At 43.6% G+C, this 19,941-nt stretch overlaps 1 pseudogene; it reads left to right on the top strand.

The window, feature by feature from the left end:
• The first annotated feature begins 8,542 nt into the window (after window positions 1-8,542).
• LOC138521522 (interferon-inducible GTPase 5-like) lies at window positions 8,543-9,974 on the top strand (annotated as a pseudogene).
• Window positions 9,975-19,941: the final 9,967 nt, after the last annotated feature.

Here is a 19,941-nt window from a genome sequence, read left to right as displayed (position 1 = left end):
GAAGAACAAAGCTGAGGAAGCAGGGGACTTGGAAGGACGAATAAACCCATTTGCTAGGTATTGATCCAGGTATTGTCGGAGGTGAAGATTCTCAGGCTCGGTGAGGGCATAAATTCTACTACAAGGAGGAGTAGATCCAGGTATCAGGTCTATCTGGCAGTCATAAGACCTATGAGGAGGTAGAGAGTTAGCCTGATCCTTCCGGAAAACATCTTGGAATTCTAGGTATTCAGGAGGTAACTGGGGAGCCTCCAAGGAAATTGCTGCCAGTGCAACACCAGGTCGAGGGTGACAAGTAGAGACACATTCTGGAAACTGAACCGTTCTTGCTCGCCAATCGATCTGAGGATTGTGCTTCTCTAACCAAGGAATTCCTAGAATAATTTGGAACTGAGGGGCCTTGATCACATCGAACGCGATCTTCTCATGGTGTCCATCTTGACTTACTAGCGTCACTTCTTGGGTGGTATGCGTTACTGGTCCGGAGGCTATCTCCGTACCATCCACCGTAGTAATGACGTCCTTTACAGCCTTTGGACAAAGAGTCAGATTCATCCTCAAAACCATTTCATGATCCACATAATTGCCGATGGCACCGCTGTCGACGTAAGCTTCAATCGCATGTAATCGATCCGGATGTTCAGGGCTAATGAGGACCATAGGTATCACGAAATGCGAGGTCACTGAACTGGTTTTAACGCTCGGCAAGAGGACCTCTATTCTTGTCGGGCGAGGTCGTTTCCCTGCTCAGAGTTTGTGACCCTGGTAACTGCAGCTCCTACTGCCTTCTTGGCTGGTTTCACCGGACAGTCTCGAAGAAAGTGCCCCGAGTTTCCGCAATAGAGGCATAATTGCAGCTGTTTTCTCCTTTCCCGCTCCTTTTGTGTTAGTGGTCCTTTCAGGCCCCCTATTTGCATGGGTTCCCCGGAGTCTACTCCTTTGGTAGGAGTTGGTGGTTTGGAAAATACTCGAGCATCAAACTTGGAACGATCGGCCTTCCTGTTCTGCAGTCTGTGGTCAATTTGAACGACTAAGTCAATATAGTCCGAACAGTCTTGCGGGGGATTCACTACTTGGGCTAACACATCTTTGAGCTCTCCACGTAGACCTCTATAAAACAGCGTAATCCTTTTGTCCTCAGGCCATCGAGTTTCCACTATCAGTCTGTTGAAAGACGCAATATAAGCCAAAAGGTCTTGATTACCCTGTCGCAATGAAAGGAGCTCATTGTCCAAGGCCTGGCCCTGTGAATGTCTTGCAAACAGTTTTTCCATACTGAGCTGAAAAGCTTGAAAATCATGGAGAACCGGATCATCTTGATTAACTAGAGGGATCGACCAGTCTGCCGCATTGCCACTAAGGTACGAAAGCACGAAAGCTACCTTAGCTTGATCAGTTGGAAAGGCTGCTGGCCGGCATAAGAAGTGCAACCGGCACTGATTAATAAATACTGCAAACCTCTTTGGGTCACCAGAAAATCGTTCGGGCGGAGCCAGAGGTTCATTCCCAGGTAGGTTGATCTGCACTGGGTTCGTAGAGGATGTTGAAGGAAGATTTTCCCCTGATGCGGGTAACGGAGTTTGTCCGGCTTGTGACTGTAGCAATTGTCTAGCGAGATCGTCTGTTCGCTCCTTGGAAATAATGAGTTCCCTTCTTAGAGCATTCGTTTCCTGACGGGCTGCATGCACTTCTGCTCTTAGTTCCCCAAGTAACTGGACTAGCTGGTCGGTATCCGAGGTTTCCATAGCGCCTGGGTGGGAGTTTTGCGGTAGGCCTTGTGTTCTGTAACGCTCACCTGATTCCCGCAGAGGCGCCAGTCTTGACTGGGTGAATGCGGTATCTTCAAAGGTGATGTGTAACACACGGTTGGTTCTTTGGGCTGGACCTCTGTGCACTGTATGTCTGACTCGAAGAGTAAGATGTCTGCAGATAGAAAATATGGGATTAATGAACTGGGGTTATTGGGTGCCTCTCTCCTCTTCCCTTTCTCTTCTCCTGTAGAACCCCAAAGGTTAACGCCCTCACCTTAGGTAAGTGAACGCTGAGCGCTCCATCTGCCTCGGGGCAGGGTGCCGTAACCAGTTTCTTCACTGGATAAGGGTGCAGGCCTCTTGACCTCAGAGGACTGCTGTCCGTCGTTAACTGCACGAATGGTAAGTTCTGGGCACTTCAAATGTCTTAAAAGTATTTTGTAATGATATCTCTTGTTTTGCAGGGTTCCGGCGATGGCGGATGGCGGGCTGATGAGAGTTGAGGATCGAACCCGCGTGAGGAATAGAAGCGCCTGGAAGCACGTAAGTAAGCGCTTGTAGCCTGCTTCACGATGCGCACTAACTGTCCCTTTTATCTTGCAGGTACAAGTTCGGAGCTTTAGAGAAGCTGAAGGGTGCTGGAACACCCACTGGATTCGGCGTGGGAAGGAGTAATGGCACGTGAGTAATAAAGTTGCCCAATGTCTTTAAACGCACCTTATTTTGTCTTTCAGATGCGGGATGCAGCGCCGAAGGCCTCCGGAGCGTGCGAAGAGCTGGTAAGCTTTTGTCTTTCAGATGCCGGAATGCAGTGCGAAGACCTCCGGAGCATGCAAAGAGTAGGTAAGCCTTTGTCTTTCAGATGCCGGAATGCAGCGCGAGGCGTTGGTGACAGCCGATGGACCAGGTAAGAGATGCGCTGCCACTGAAGACCGTAGTGCTAACCTGTTCTTTCTTTGTCTTTACAGGTGCTGCTGAAGACTGGATTCCAGGATGGTAAGCCTTTGTTCCCTTAGGCCCAGGATCAGAAGCAGAAGACACGATGAGCGTTCTGCTGCAGAGAATGCAGAATAACACAAAGCAAGATTCATCCATCGGGTGTGGTTTAAATAGCCTCCTGTAGTGCTTAGGTGTCTCCTTCCACAGCCACGCCTAGGTAAGAAAAGAGTTCCTGCTTTCCAGAAGAGTTCCAGTGTTCTGAACCTAGGGAGTGGCTCCTGCCCCACCCAACAGGAAAAGTAGTCCCAAACAGAAGAGGATCAGGGGTTCAACTGGCAAGTAAGTAAGCAGCATGGTCTGCTGCAGGTAAGTCCACCCAAGCATTATGAGCCCGGCGCTTCCAGCGCTGGGACTGGGCATCTTTATGAGCCTGGTGCCACTGGCGCCAGGACAGGGTCCAAAAGGTCCCAATTGGGACTGGCTGGCACTCGGAACCGGGGTTATGGGTCTGCTTCCAAGGGAGTCGGGCAAGTCCTGATCTTTTGGAAGCAGAGATCATGACAGCTTCTTAGTTGTTCTTTGTACTTCAAATTCGGCTGCTTCTTTCCTGGAGAATGGTCATCACTGCAATTGTAAAAGAAAGAAATTAGTAATTTGATTTGTATATAGCACTGTTTTTAATTTAGACATAGATTTTTTAAATTGAAATGCTCAGCGCCTTCCTCAAAACCATTAAAACTATCTTATGACTAACTGTAGGAAAGAAAATATCTTTACTATGGCTTGTGAAATTCATAATGTACCACTGTATACCACTATTCCTGTAACTAAGCTTTAGCACGTAATAGTGAGTCAATGTCATAGCCTGCTTGTCCTATATAAATGTAAGTAATTATATAAATTGAAAACATTAAAACCAATTATGTGTTTGTTCAAATATTATTGTTTGAGATTTGATCATAGAGTGTGCATGTAATTTTGTTTGATTATATGTAGTCTATATATTTTATTTCAAAAATGTTGGTTTAACATTATTTGCGTGTGTGTGTGTGTATGAAGAAATTGAACGGTATAAAGGTTTGTAAGTCACAGTTCATTTTAGGACAATGAAAAAATGATCGTAGATTCATTTTACAGATTATACAAGGTAAAAGTCGGTTAGAAAATGTGTTCATGTACTGTATAGAAAATATGCATACCTGTAGTTTGTGTTCATGCATATGGATATGGACGAAGCTGCAAGTAGAAATCTTGGAGACTTGTATAGTATTTCTCGTAGACCGTGCTTGCCAATGGTATGAGACTTGTACTCCGAGAGATTCACCGTACATTTGCAGTGCTGATCTATGATGATGCAGTTACATGTCGAGGTCTTGGATTTGATTGGTGGATGGTCATGTGATTTCTTAGCTACATCCAATGAGGGAATGGTACAGAGAGTGAAGTGGAAATGGTATAAGGGCTGTCCATGTTACGATATGTTCGCGGACATGGCAGTAGTTCTAGGACACCGCGTATTATATCCGGGGAATTTGGGGTGGGGAGGCATGCAAATGAGATTGAATGTAGCAAGGGATTGGTCAGTAAAGTTTAGTGAGTGTGTTGTGCTAGGAGAGGTTTTCTCAGATATTCTTTTTGCTGAGAGAAGAACAGATAGCTATGGCTGAGTGTTTCAAAAAACAGATTGTGTGGATTTTGGGAGACTCGTGGATACATTGGTTGAAGGTGCATGCAGAAAGCTGTGGAGTATCTATAGATCTTGGATTCCCACATGTGGAAGTGCACTGGCATGGAGTGCGTAGAATGAAGTGGTTGGACTTGCTACCTCTCTGTGCAACTTTGAAGATAGAGGAACATCCAGACATAATTGTAATTCATTGTGGAGGGAACAGTTTAGGACATGTGTCTGGAATTGCTTTGCAATTTGCAATGAAAGAAGGACTTCAGAAGATCATGGACATGTTTGCAAACTCCAAAGTAATTTTTTCACGGATTGCGCAGAGACAAATGTGGCTTCGTTCTTTCTCATGTGGTCCACAAATGGAGAAAGCAAGGCGTAATGTCAATAAGGCTGTTTGTGCCTTAATGACATGTGTGATGTCATCTTTGATGTCCTGGGTGTTAGTGTTAGCAGTGCACGGTGGCGCGAGTTATGGTTGTTTATCTTACCATAACTGGCGAATTTCAGGGGTTTTTCGGTTTTACTTTGAACCATAACGTCCCTTTAACAAAGTTTTTTTACTGAATTTGATAGGTTTTTAGTAGCGCAACTTAACCATAACGTCCCTTTTCACAAAGTTTTTTCATTGAATTTCATAGGTTTTTATTAGCGCAACTTAACCATAATGTCCCTTTAACAAAGTTTTTTTACTGAATTTCATAGGTTTTTATTAGCGCAACTTAACCATAATGTCCCTTTAACAAAGTTTTTTTACTGAATATATATGTCCTTCCTCCATTTCAAGATGTAAACATTTCACTGAAGAAGTGACCAGCGCGGCACAGAATTTGTGGTTACTGGAAAGACTAACTCTTGCTATATCTGATTCTATGCTCTGTCTTCAAGCCCTAGAGTAAAGAAACGTTTACACCCGTGAAGACCGTGTGCCTGGATGCTTTTGTTTCACAAGGAAGGAGTGTGTAAATGCTCATACATAATACAAGACTTCCGCCTCGAACAATTTCTATACTATAGACCTTTTGTGAGGTTTGCACTATTCCCACGTTTTTATGACAACACCTTTATAAGTACCAGCCTACAGAGACATAACTGCCATTTGTCTTGAAGTAAAGTAACAGGAGAGATACTTGGAGTAACATATACATTATCAAGGCTACATATGCATAATTAGCTTATGAAATAACGTTCAATCTGTACCATTTTAAGACTTTGCAATTTTGCACAATGAAAAAGTCTATACAGTTTATAAATGTCCTTGTGTTACTGAAATGTAATAGTCTGAACAACATTGCGGTTTTTTAACACATCTAGTTTACTTTCGATTTGGTGTGCAATACGCTGGAAGGAACGAAATGCACCCCGTGGTACAGGCGCCTGATATCTTTTGGCACAATACAGGATTTGCTATTTGGAACACAGTGCTATAATATCCTCATTGCCTGACGTCCGTGGGAGGATAGTGCTGGACATGCACCTGAGCTGATTCCATCTAATACGAACATTTAATTAATTTTGTTTTTGTTTTAATGGCTTAATACCATACCTGAGTTTGGTTTCTGAGCGGGATCCGGATCCGAACCCCTGTTGCTCTGCGTGGTCTTGTTTCCAAGACCAGCGCTTACCCTTGTGCTACCCTCCGTTGTAACGTAACCTGCTGTAATAATAAAATAAAATGGGCACCTTGGTAGAGTACATATTGTTCTCTGTGACACCACATAGAGGTATGCCTCTCACCACAGTCCATTCAGTCTCTGCACCCAGTTCATATCACAAAGCACAGAGAACTACACGGACACCTTACCTTCACAATAATAGCAGAACTTCAGACAGGAGAAAAAAGAAAGAGTATGGGATTCGGTTTTTAGGTGGAAACCCAGGATGGGGGCAGTAGAATAGAGGGGGTCTGGGGATTCTGGAGACAGGAAAAGGAATGCAAGGCCATGGATGTGCAATGGGGAGGGGTGCGCTTGGAACAGTTTCTTCAATGCTAGCTTTGAGACTGTAGTTAAAATAAGGCTTCTTTATTTACAATTAGAGATTATATGGCATTCACTATATTTTCCACATTGCGGGCTGGTGTCACAGGTTCGGACGAGACGGCATGTCTGAGAATAGAGCACTGTACATTATGCAACTTCCCTTTTCTTTACCCCCTCAGCCCCTCCTGGTCACCAAACTTAAAAAGTGCATTACACGTTGTCCCTGACCCCTGGAAAGTTTTGTTGGGCATTCTGCATGAGACTTTCCGCTGACTATATAGTCTCTTTCCGAGTTTGCCAGTATTTCTGCAATATTTCTGTGGTGATATTGCCAAACTTGGTTGACATTGCAGCCACTCAAAATGTGCCCGATTCCTCTTACCCACAGATGATGAGTGTTGGCAGTGTGTATCCCCATCCCCATTCTGGAGTCCCTGGCTGCCTTGGCAGTATTGACCTATGTGGTGATTCAGTTCCCAGTAATTCGAACTGGGATTATTGTGGTGCAGTATAAACGAGGCAAAGTAGGTTGCAGCCAAAATAATGGCAGTGACATATGCAGTGCTATTTTTCCCACACCACCACATTTGGTGATAACACCAATTCATCTGCTGTGTGGGCTGCACCTGCAGCCATGACACTCACGCATCCTCTTCTCTAATATACCCTGCATCTTCAGTTGTACACTCCTGCATAAGGTTGACCGCCCGCTTCAGCCTCTGCTGTTCAGACTCCCTCAGTTCCAGCCATGTGTAGTTTGCTGTAGACTTTCTCCTTCCAGGGTGTGAGATGTAATGGCTCCACAGTGCCTCTTGTGGCTGTGGTCTCACAGCGGAGGAAGATGGCAAGAAGACGCCACACACGCAGATCTCATCAGATCATTCAAATGCGTCCTAAGCACTCTGCATGGAACCTGCCGCCCCCACCTTGTCCCTGATGTTATTACAGATGTTGGCCTTCATTTGGATGCATGTCAAACAGCTCCTCTGCGTTGGAAACCACCTCCTCTGCTAGCACATGCACCTCCCCCACACTAGTTGTAGGCTTGTGTGCCCGTATTTCTGCACTTTTGTCTTATTCTCGTCTCCTGGCACATTTCCTGTGGGCAGGAGATATGATTGACTGCAGTGTGTGGTGTAAATGCAACCTGCAGTGTACACTTGCTGGAGGCATTTACAATTTATTTCTATGGAATCAGCTGGTTTTTAGCAATGCTAAAAACACGTGGATTCCCTAGGAATCCAATTGTTTTCCGCCAGAATACAATTTAGTTTTTACAGGTGTGGTGCAAAGGGATGTGGGAACTGCAATCCCATTGTGTTCTGGGACTCCCCTTACAAAAACATTGAAAATCCCATGGGGGTGTTAAACCAGGTCTGAAGGTGCTGCTTTTGGTCTTACCACGCTCCTGTGGGTTATAAAATGACCCCTGTAGCTGATTCAGATTTGGATTACACAATTGTGCCTCAAGACACATCAAGATGTTCCCCAAATCCTTAAAGATACTAGATCGCCATGACACCAATCCGAGGGCCTGCAGAAGCCACACAAGCTACATGGGTACACAAAATAAGAAATTGAATATAAAGGCTGCTTCGCAGCAGAACATCTACGCATAAGAAGGTCCCAATAACACTCACGTAGTAGGATTGGAAGACTAGGACTCTCTTGGGTTCAAGCTAGACTCCGCCTTGATGAGACGCCGCTGGATGTCCAAAGCCCCTCATGAACTGAACTGGTGGGGAAAGCCACAATAATGGTCCACAAGAATGCTGGGTCACTGAACCTTTACAAAAAATGGCCTAAGACAGAGACAAAGTCAGGACAGTGCCCCTCACTGCCTAGCAGGTAACATATCCTGGGGCCTCCTCAAAGACAAGATAACTGAACCTGTGGAAGCAACAGGCTGGTAAATCGCCATAGCCTTCACCTGGTCTTCTAGCAAGATAGGTGGATGCCAGCGGAAGCACAGAGATACCCCAAAGGCGTCTGCAGACCACACAATATTTTTAGGGATCCAGAGGACAGGGGAATGGACACATTGGATAGGCCTGTGATCCTTCTCCACTCTCATGGCTACATCCCTTTGTAGATAACTGCAAGAGTACAGCACTGGCTGATGTCATAGTGGAAACCTGCTTTATGAGGAGTGGCCTGCAGTTAGTTTCTCACTGTGCTGTGCTGTTGGTGCCTAAACAGGCTGGTTGGGAGTGCTTGTCCTCCCTTGTTTACCATATGTCTTGAAAAACATTTGGTACGCAGAGACCCTCAACCAATGCAGAGAGTTTTTGAAAGACAGGAGACCTTGAAAAATCGGCAGAGTTTGCTCCATGAAAATTGGTTGACAGTGTTACTATGGCGTGTAACATACACGTTAAACAGACAACCTTTCCCAGCAATACAGACATCAATCCACCAGCATGTTGGGAGCCGAAACAATGGGAAGTCACAGCTCACACTCTAAGTAGCGCTCAGCTCGCTGACGAAGACATCACTGAAAGCAAAGACCATGTTGCCCTCCGTGAGGGCCTGCAGAAGGGCAGACTGGCCGAGGCTGCCAGAAAAATCATGATCAATCTGAAAGCCTGGCAAAATTCCACACTGCACATTGCCATCACTGGAGAGTCTGGTTCTGGCAAGTCCTCCTTCGTCAACGCTATTCGTGGGATGGAGGATGAGGAGGAAGGCTCAGCCACGACTGGGGTGGTGGAGACCACACGGCAGCCAACTCCATATAAACACCCTCAATATCCCAACGTAACCCTCTGGGACCTGCCAGGGATTGACCCCCAATGCTTCTGCTCAGCTACCTACCTCAATCAAGTCGGCTTTAAGAAATATGACTTTTTCATCCTCATTGCTTCAGAGCGTTTCAAAGAAAGCCATGCCATGCTGGCAAGAGAGATTCAGAGGGAGGGGAAAAGGTTTTACTTTGTGCGCACAAAAGTTGACTCGGACCTGGAGGCATCAAAGAGACGTCGCAAATCAGGCTATGATGAGAGGCAAATCTTGGAGGAGATCAGGGCCAACAGCGTTGAGTGCTTGGCGGCCAGCAGTATGCAGGCACCAAATGTCTTTCTCCTTAGTAACTTCGATCCAGACAAGTACGACTTTCATCTTCTGCAAGAGACAATGGCCAATGAGCTTCCCAGTCACCAGAGACAGGCCTTTGTGCTCTCCATCCTGAACATGTCCTTTCATGCCCTGAAAAGGAAGAAAGCTGCACTCAAGGGGCAGGTCTGGAAGCTGGCAGCCGCAAAGGTCCACCAGCCTCTCAGTAAGATGAAGGCAGCCATCACATCCTCGCTGGAGAAGGAGATCTCTGTGGACCTGGCCATTAGGCTGCTGACGTTGACCCTGGGCAAAGGATTAATGTCCACTAAATATGCTCTGCCCTTTGTGACGCTGCTAGGCTCTGTGGCAGTGGGAGGGCCTCCTTTGGAGCAATCTACCTTATGCTGAGCAGGTTTTTGGATGAAGTGGCAGAAGATGCTTGCATGGTGATGACTCAAGCACTGGGCATGGAAATGCATTGTGGCCACTCTATCCAGTGAAGGTTAACAGGACTCCAAAAAAGAGGCTTACCTTAGCAGTTCTCTACGTTTTGTAACCATTGCAGACTGGGAAATAAATGAAGGGTTCACTGACAAAGCCCAGCCCGAGATCACAGCACAACTCAAAACTGCCTTCCTCCATGTGGCTGTTATTTCAGTGACTGAAACACAATGTCTTCCATTATTTCCTATGGTCAGGGAGAGTTTCCCTCTTGCTAGCACTGTATATCATGTGATGCTAAGATGCACCTGTTTTGATTTCCGTATGTTAGTGCTTCTATGGATAGTAAGAGGCGCCTCTCTTGCAGTCAGTGTACAGAACGTGATACAGAAATATGGTTTCATCACTTTTATTGCATCTATGTAAAGTGGCTGAATTTATGCTGGCCGAATTCCGTTTCACCGTATTTGTTTATTTTTTTAACCAAAAAAATGCAAGTGGGGACTCTCTGCATTCCCCTCGCCCGCTCCCCTTCTCTATATGCCAAACGCCAACTCGCCACTTACGTATTTAGGGTAAAACTACATTTTCAAACAATGCAATAACTAAAAAGTCAGTTGGCATTCAACCAAAACTCAAACACCTTTTATTCTTTTCAAGATGAGGGATCAGATAAACGCTTATCGGAATTGAAGGTAACTAAAAAGGGCCTTCCTTATCAGGGTCGGACTGAGCCATAAAATTGTCTCGGGCACCAATGAAAAAGTGGCACACCGTTGCAAATGCCTATTCATTCCTTTTGTGACACTGTTTGAATAGTACCTAAGGGGGAATCATTTGATAAAGTGTGATAAAAAATTGTGCATTTTAAAGAATATTTATTCAGCAACACTGGTAAAACTACTAGCCGCAGAGTAAATTAACTCATCAAACTGGCCCAGATTATTCAGGGATACTTCATTCAGGGATACTTCACATGCACATTTGTTGCATAGTAGATTAGCAGAGGGATATTCAATTAAAAATATTGATCGTACTACAAAGAGAGGAGGAGGGATAGCAGTGACCTATAGATCGCATATAAAAATCCCCCTGGCATCGTTGGCTCATTCTATGAGGACATTGACCATCTTCTCAGCCTCCTCGCCCCACCCCACCCCACTAATCATTCTTGGCGATTTCAATCTCCATCTCTCTTCTAACCCTCCCTCCTCTCCTCTCCTCTCCTCTCCTGTCCATCATTGATTCCTACCTTCTCACTCCTCTTCCCTCTCCTCCTACTCACCAATCTGGCTCTACCATTGACTTCATCTTTACCTCCTCCTTCAACGCTTCTCCAATTTCTTCTCTACCTAACTATCTTTATGACCATTCCTTACTCTCCTTTTGCCTCACCCCTCTCCCCCTTCTCCCCGTCTCCTCCTTATTCCACCCCCTTCTTCCGACATGACCTACGTAACTCCAACCCTTCTCTCTTCCTCACTTCCTGCTCCTCTACCCTCCCCCTCTCCAACTTCTCTTCTCTTTCAGCCACTGAAGCCTCTTCCACCTTAACTTCCTCCCTCACCTCTACCCTTGATCTTCTTTAACCTCTCTCCTCGTTCCACCCTTCTCGCCGACCTGCTCAACCCTGTCTCTCAGCTCATCTTTCCTCTATGCGCCACCTTCTTAGGCGCCTTGAACGCCCCTGGCTCAAACACCCCACCCGCTCCAACCAATCTGCATACTTGTACTATGACTCCCTCTATGACTTGTGTCTCAACTCTGCTAAGTGCACTTACTTCTCCGACCTTCTCCACTGTCAGTCCTCTCATCCTCACCATATCTTTCAAACCTTAACTCGACTTTTCTCTCCACCTACCCTCGATCATTCCTTCGCCTCTCCTCTCTCTGCCTCTGATCTTGCCACCTTCTTTTCTAACAAAGTCCTCAATCTCTGCCAAACTATTCTCTCCTCCCCTTCTTATTCTCCTCCTCCCCCTCCTACCTTTTCAATGTCCTCATTTACCCTCACTCAATCTGAAGTTGCCCTCCTCCTTTCTAAAACTCATCCCACTGCATCTCCCACTGACCCCATTCCTACCTCCCTCATTCCTAAAATCTACCCCCTCTTCATACACTATCTCACCACCTTTTTCAACACATGTCTCTCTACATCCACCTTCCCCACGCCTTTTAAGCATGCTACTATCATCCCCATTCTCAGAAAACCTTCTGCTAATCCCCATCTTGCATCCAATTATCACCCAATCTCTCTTCTACCCTTCATTTCTAAACTTCTAGAACGTATTGTCTATTGTCAACTCTCTAACTTCATCTCCAACCATTCTCCCCCCCCACCCAATCTGGATTGCGCCCTCTACACTCCACGGAAACTGCTCTCATCTCTGTTCTCAACTCTCCTTCCTGCCCGCTACTCTAAGCATTCCTCTATTCTTCTCCTACTTGTCCTCTCTGCTGCCTTTGATACTGTTGACCACCCTCTATTCCTTAGCTCTCTTTCTTCATTTAGCCTTAAAGACTCTGTTCTCAATTAGTTCTCCTCCTATCTTTCTAACAGCACCTTTTCAGTCTCCTCGGGTGGCCGAATTTCTATGCTGATGATACCTTGCTCTTCCTCGCTTTCTCCTCCTTCTCTCCTGACATCCACCTTAAGCTTTCTTCTTTCCTCTCTGCTATTAAATCTTGGATATCCTCTCACTTCCTTACTCTTAACGCAGATAAAACCGAACTCCTATTCTTCCCTGCTAACACTTCCTCCTCCCTCCCCTCCTCCTTTCATTATCTTTCCCCCTTCCCAACTCCCCTTCTCTCCCCATGCCTGCAACCTTGGTCTCCACATTGACCCCCACCTCTCGCTTTCTCACCACATTTCTCTCACTGCCAGATCTTGCCGCTTCCACCTCTACAACATCTGTAGAATGCGTCCCTTGCTAACCTTTCATGCTACTTAACTCTTAATCTCCTCCCTCATCTTCTCCAGACTCTTCTACTGCTCCACTCTTTTCTTCGGACTCCCTTCCTCTCACCTCTCCCCTCTCAAATCTATCTACCACTCTGCCATCCGCTCCCTCTGCCTTCTCTCACCTCACGACTCCATCTCCTCATCTCTTCACACACTAGGTTGGCTCCCATTTCACTCCCAGCTCAAATTTAATTTCCTCTGTCTAGTCTTCAAAGCCCTATATTGCCTTGCACCTCCCTACCTATCCTCCCTTCTCACTTTCTTTACTCCTTCTCGTTCTCTCTGTTCTGTGGATCTCTTCCTTCTCTCTCCTCCTCCTCCACACTGTGCCCCTTCCCGCTTCTGCTCCTTCCAACTTCTCGCTCCTTTCCATTGGAACTGCCTACCCCTCCCTGTCCGCTCTATTACCTCCTACCCTTCATTATGCACTTCTCTAAAATCCTTTCTCTTCCACTCACCCCTTCCCAGCATCTTTTTTGCTTCCTCTCTTACTACTGAATGCACCTCTACCTACACCTCCTACCCCCTCTCTCAATTTGGTCCCTCTCCATTAGCGCTTAACCTCATCAATAATGTAAATTGTTCCTTGTACTGTTTTCTGGTTTAGATTCAATTGTCATGTATTGCTTGTTGTATTTGCTTGTTCCTATTGTAAAGCGCTTTGGGTTAAAGCACTATATAAATTAAAATAAATACAAATACAAAAATCTCCCACTTTGAATCATTAAAGTTGGACAACGCGGTTGAGATCGGACACCTGGTTCTACTGCTTGCCTATAGGCCACCAGACTCGGCCAGCACTTTTGTGGAAGTACTGAATCAGTATCTTACAACTATACGTAGTAAATATAAAGAACTTCTCTGCCTGTACAACTTCAACATTTGTTTGAAGGATCACTCAGAGACAGATTCTAAATGTTAATGGCAAATTATGGATGCATAGTCTAACACCTTTAGTAGTCTCTGCTTCCCATAAACATGGCATTGCCTAGATGTACTACTGGTAAGAGGGACAGGAACATCAGTGAGGGATACACTACCAATCTCATGGACAGATCAGTAGCTAAGGCTTTTTACCAGTGAATCTCAATAAGCCTAGAGAGCAACCACTGAGTGCCAGATATTTAGCACCAGCTCACATGCCAAAATAGCTGGATAAAATATCGGGTACCGAACTGAAGAAAGAACTTGATTGATATAACACTTAAATGTGATGCTAAGGAGTTCTAATGGACAATATTTGTATGCTGATGCTCCTTTGAGACCAAAAGCACCAAACAATATCTCCAAATCTTGGTACACTAATAGTCTGTCAGATTTGAAGACATTGTATAGAGTCATGGAGAGAAGGAGGCGGAAATATGCAACACCAGAATGGGCCAATTAAGTTAAAGCAGCTTTAAAAAAGTACAAAATAGCCCTGTTTGGGAGAGAATCATCAGTAGAGCAGGCGAATGCATTTAATATATTTTTCTTAGATAAGATTTAAAAAAATCCAGGATAACATAACACCAGAGGGAAACGGAGGCAAAGCAGGCCTCCAGCTATTCTGACATGGGAACTCAGAGAGGGAGGGATCAACACAAATACACCGTTCTTTTTTAATACAGTCCCGTAAGAGGGCATTTGTGCCCTATTAACTGCCCTCAAACCTACAAATGATTTGCTTTTCTATCTCTTTGCCTGTGCGACAAAGCGTTTAGCATCAGATATAACACCTTTTCTGACCTGTTTTGTAAATGCGTCTTTGAGTCAAGGGATAGTACCAGATGAATTAGAGTTATCTATCATTTCCCCACTGTTGAAAAAACCAAACTTAGATCCTGATAATCTGCCGAATTACTGTCCAGTTGTAGGCTTTCTTGGCCTGGTAACATTTTGGAGAACGTGGTTACGATGCAGCTTCAGGAACATGTGGAGAGAGAATGTCTATTGGACTCATTACAATCGGAGTTCTACCCATAATTTGAAATGGAAACCGCATTGGTTGAGGTCTGGGACAAACTATTGCGAGCAGGAGACCAAGGGGAACTATCTCTCCTTGTAATGCTAGACCTCTCCATGGCTTTCGATACAGTGGACCACAATATTCTCTTTGAGTGAATGAGGACAATATGGATTGTCTTAGATAGCGCTATCAAATGGTTCACTTCCTTTTTGACAAGGCGACAAGTGAAGTTGGGGGGTGTCCTCTCAGATACCCTCCTGTCAGCACTGTTGCGTCCCTAAGGGATCCTCTCTTTCACTGTTGTTATTCAATTTACATCTGTGACCTTTAATGGACATCTTGCGAAATCATAAGGTCTTCTTCCATTCATGTGTAGATGATACTCATGTGTTTCTTAGGCTAAATGTAGTCTTTTTCACGAGTTTGCTGTTGTTTGAAGGAAGTTAGTGGTTTGATGTCCACCAATTGGCTCCACCTTAATCCAAATACGACAAAGGTCATCCTGTTTGGCCCGAAGCACCTTTTAGGTGAGAACAGATGTCCCCCAGCACCCTGCTTTCTGGGATCAGAATTGAAGTATGCTAATAGGGTCAAATATTTGGGCTGTATATGACAGAGTGACCTGGGTTGTGAAGGCCAAGTTGGAACCAAAGTGCAGGCCGTTGTTTACAATCTCCGGCTTCTGCGGCAGACCCTTCCACATGTCCCTCAGAAGGATCATGCAGCAGTGGAAGAAGCCCTAGTAAATTGCAAATTGAATTATTCTAACAGCTTAATGGCCAGGGCTCCTGCCAAACAAATGCATTGGCTGCAGAAAGCAAAGAATGCAGCAGTTAGATTGGTGTTTGGGGTTAAAAAGTCTACACCCATCTCAGGGCTTTGATCAATCCATTGGCTTGTGATTGAGGACAGGATTACGTTTAAAATTGGATGTATTATATTTAAATGTTTGAATAACCTAGCCCCTAGATATGTGGTGGACAAGTTAAACTGTTACCAGATGTTAAGGTCCTTAAGATCAAAGGAAAAGCTCCTGCTGACCATCCCTGCAACCTATTGTGTGTTTAGAGGAGACTGCAGATTTTCGGTGTTTGGACCAACATTATGGAATAGCTTTCCACTGGAGACTAGGAAACTAGAATCCCTCTCACTGTTCCAATAGAAAAATAAAAACTACCTGTTTAAATAAGATTGAGAATGTATGATACAGGGTTATGCAGTAATTTTCATGACTTGGTAACCCATTGTAAAGCTATCTTATAACAGCTGCGCCTAGGTGCGATTTTGTTTGCTCAGCAGCACAATACAAATAACTCAATCAATCAATCGAAGCACCTTAGATCCCTTAGCTCTTTAGGCCCAATAACTTTCTTAGGCTTGTAAGCTTCCTCGGGACTATAACCCCGCCCACTATATGTCAGCTGCCTTTTCCTGCTCCAGTCCTTGCTCTGCTGATGAGGATCCTGGTTGATGGTTCACTGGCCTGATGCCTCCCTGCCTGGTTGGTGGATAACTGCTGCGGTTAGCATAACTTTCTGTGGCCCCCCACCTTGTGTGTCCACATTCCTCTAAGTCTTTAAAACACCAAATGGCCATCTCCAGATCCGGCCGTTGTATCTCCTTCCAGTCTAAGCCTGGCTTGGACTGTTTCCCCAGTGCTGGGTCCCTCATCAATATTGAGGCAATATTCTGGGTAGGTGTCTGGCATACATGATCCTGTGGTAGGGATTGCTTCACCTCTTACATTTCTGGCAGAGTCCATGGCTCTTTAGCCTCTCGGCATCTCTATGTGAGGTTCCCATCTGACATACGCATCACTGTGGCAATGGAAAGCTCTCTGCAGTGTTTTCTACTAGTACCTTTTGTCTTTGATAATGAGGCTCTGCAAGGGCCACAGCTGGCAGATGGGATTCCAAGGCAGACGATGATGCTCTGCAATATTTCTTAGCATCACCCCTCAGTCTTTCCTAATGTGTTTCAACAAGGGTCCCAACCGGTATACGGGATTCTACAGTTATAAATGATACTTAGCCATTCTCCCTCGGAAGAGTTCTGGATACTTTGGTAGTTCTGGGGTATCTTCAATCTTCAGTTGGCTTACAGGTTTCCATCAGTGCAGGGTTCTCTTTTCTCTCTGACCTATAACTTGTGTCATTTCACTTATGCAAGGGGCCTCTGCCATTGGCCGCATGTATACATGAGGATTAGGTCTAAAGGAACATGGAGATCCACATTTCCACAGCCCAGGTCGTCAGCCTCTTTGTGACCTGGCTCAGAGAGGGGGCACCCCTCCTGCAGCCAATGCATATTGTTCTATGGTCAGCAAGATGCCCCTGTCAAGATTTGAACATTCTGAAAGTTGTGGTTCTCTCTACAGATGGCAAATCTCAAGAGGGATATGTTGGTAAAAACAGATGTGGCAAAAACGTTTGATGTTGCGAAGGGTACTTTTTCATGTTTGCAATGTGTTCTTTGTAATTATTTAACTAAAAGGTAATGTGATATTCTACCTATGGACCGGCAAGAAGCTGTTTTTAAAGCACTTTTCAATACGTGATTCTAAGAATGTAATATATTGCATTATTTGGAATGCTTTCCTGCACATCTGCCCATTACTTTGGACAGACAGATGAGCAGGAAACCAAAGATAAAGTGTAATGAACAGAGGTCGAATGTGAGAACCAACAATATAATCACCAGTTACAAGGCACTTTAATTAAATGACACCCAGTGTGACACAAATTACATTGCTGATCTTAGATGTTGTGAAATTAAGTCACAGTATGTTTTTATTGTTATCAGCACCTTTATATTGAATGCGTTTTGAAGCGAAAGGAAGCATTGTGGGTAAACATGTTAGAACTCTTGTAGCCGGGAGGGATGAATGAAGAACAGGATTTTGCTTGTTTTGCATAATGTGCTTTTTAATAACAATATGGGATTGCATACACTGTTTTGGTTTATTAATTGAATGTGAACTTAAGCCAATTTTATGTAGAAACAGTAAAGACCTATTCATTTTTCATTAACCAAATTTGCATTCTGAAAATGTTTGCCTCGCTAAGAGTTATTTCATTACAAGAACTACTTAATATATTATGGATATTATTGTACAGCGTTCCCGCTGTTTATATCATCATACACATTTTCATTTCTCTTTTATATTTTTTACTCAAGAATTCAATATTGGTTAATTTTGTAATTCATTTTTAATTCCCCATAGTCTAGGACACAGTAGGTGCGTCCATGTTGTGATGTCAGCACGGCCATGCATTCTGACATTGCTATCCAGACAGCAAAGAGGTTTTTTTAACTCTTTATTTTGAACGCAAGTTTTTACCAAATTATCCAAGGTTGCATGTTCAGGATGGGGTGCAGGACTTATTTTATATTCATGTAATCAAAGTCCACCATCTCTATATATTCTTTCTTTTTATTTTTTTAACAAAGACTATAAATTTAATGCCACTGTAAAGATCATGTCTGCTTTTTTGTCATCATTCTTTTGTAGCTACAACTAATGTTTACACTCATTTTGTTTGAATAGATGGAAGTCTAAGGCAACCTTGTTGCTTTTTTTGTTTTGTCTCGAATTATGATCTTTCTATACAGCTAAGAATAAACATGGGGTATTCTAGCCATGGCATTTTTGAAAATCGTTAAAGATGAGTGATCAGATTTTTGTTTATATAGTTGCATTGGGACATATAGTATTTATTAGGTTCTCGTTTGTATTTTTTTATTTATTTGGCTAAATCAATTGGGCAACACTGGAGATTCTAGGAAGGAGACTTGTATAGTAGTAAGATACCTGGCCTCCTAGTCAATATATTTATATTCTGGATCCAGTGGAGCCACAGATAGACCTATTTGTTTGCTACATGTGTTTTACAGATATTGCCCCTGAAGGACCTGAACAGTCCGAAATGCCTCGGATTCATTCTTGAGCCTCCAGCTGAATTTGTATTACAGAGTTGTATCAGCTATTAAAGGACACTATATACACAAGGACTAATTGTTGATTCATTTTTTTAAATTTTTTTTTATTGATTTAGCTGTTATAAACAACTTTTCAATTTACAAATTCAAACAATTTTAAGGTAAAAACGAACGACAATTCATTATGAAATTCATTTGAAATGTACAGACTCAAGCAGCCAAAGTATTATTTCTATTTTTAACATCAACAAAATCATGTATGTACGTAAAAAGTGCAAACATAATGTAAATTACAAAAGTAAACAGATAACAATCTACAACCAATAAACTAACATTACATTACATTTAGACAATTCATAAAACTAGATTTATCTAGTAGATAGCTAAACAATCAATAACCACTGTTTTGTTTGAACGCTGCTTGAGATTTCAACTTCTTCTCAGGTAGCGATATCCCAATTCACGGATAATAGGAAATTAATTAATGCTATCTGAGCAGAATAATTGTTAGAACACAATAAGAAAGACCAATGCATATCTTGGTCAATAGTTGCTAAAATATCACTTTTGAGAAGTGCAATGATCTTAAGGTAGTTAGTTGTGCACAATAGCAGACCAGATGTTCAAGAGATTCAATCGTGTTAGGGTCCTTACAGAATCTACATGACATAAGTGCTTGAGGTATCAAGTTGCGTCTTGCTTGAACTTGATAAGTAGGCCATAGGTCAAGTCGAGCCCTCAATAGACCTGCTCTTAATTTTACCGTTGGAAATTTTAGAAGATAAGCCTCTGGGCTTTTTACCGGTTTAGGCCAGAACCGAAACTTACATGTTTGGCGGTAATTTTGACATTTTTCTAAGGTCTTAATCCAGTCCAGTTGATATAAAAGATTTTTTGACTTTTCTGGGTTAGATATTAACATAACTATTGATATGTTTGCGCTCGCAAGGGATTCCAAACAGAAATCAATCCATAGTTTTACAAAGGACTTGTCCGATGATAACATAACCAGCGATTATCGAAAGGGTGTTTACTTTTTGATTTGCCATTTAACATTTACGCAAGAGCATACAGCAACGCCAAGTATAGACAGCATGCATTGAAATAAGACCTAATTCATAGCGCAGCCAGGGACCAGGAACACAGTTAGGCAAAATAAGCACTGCCTGCCAGTATTTTCCTTCAAATCCATCAAGATTTGGATTTTTTAGATTTTTACAATTCAAAAGTGTTTCCGCTCCATA

Source organism: Ambystoma mexicanum, chromosome 1q (genome assembly GCF_040938575.1).
Source record: "Ambystoma mexicanum isolate Mex_15411 chromosome 1q, UKY_AmexF1_1, whole genome shotgun sequence".
NCBI lineage: Eukaryota > Metazoa > Chordata > Amphibia > Caudata > Ambystomatidae > Ambystoma > Ambystoma mexicanum.
This window is presented reverse-complemented; position numbering and strand designations above follow the sequence as displayed.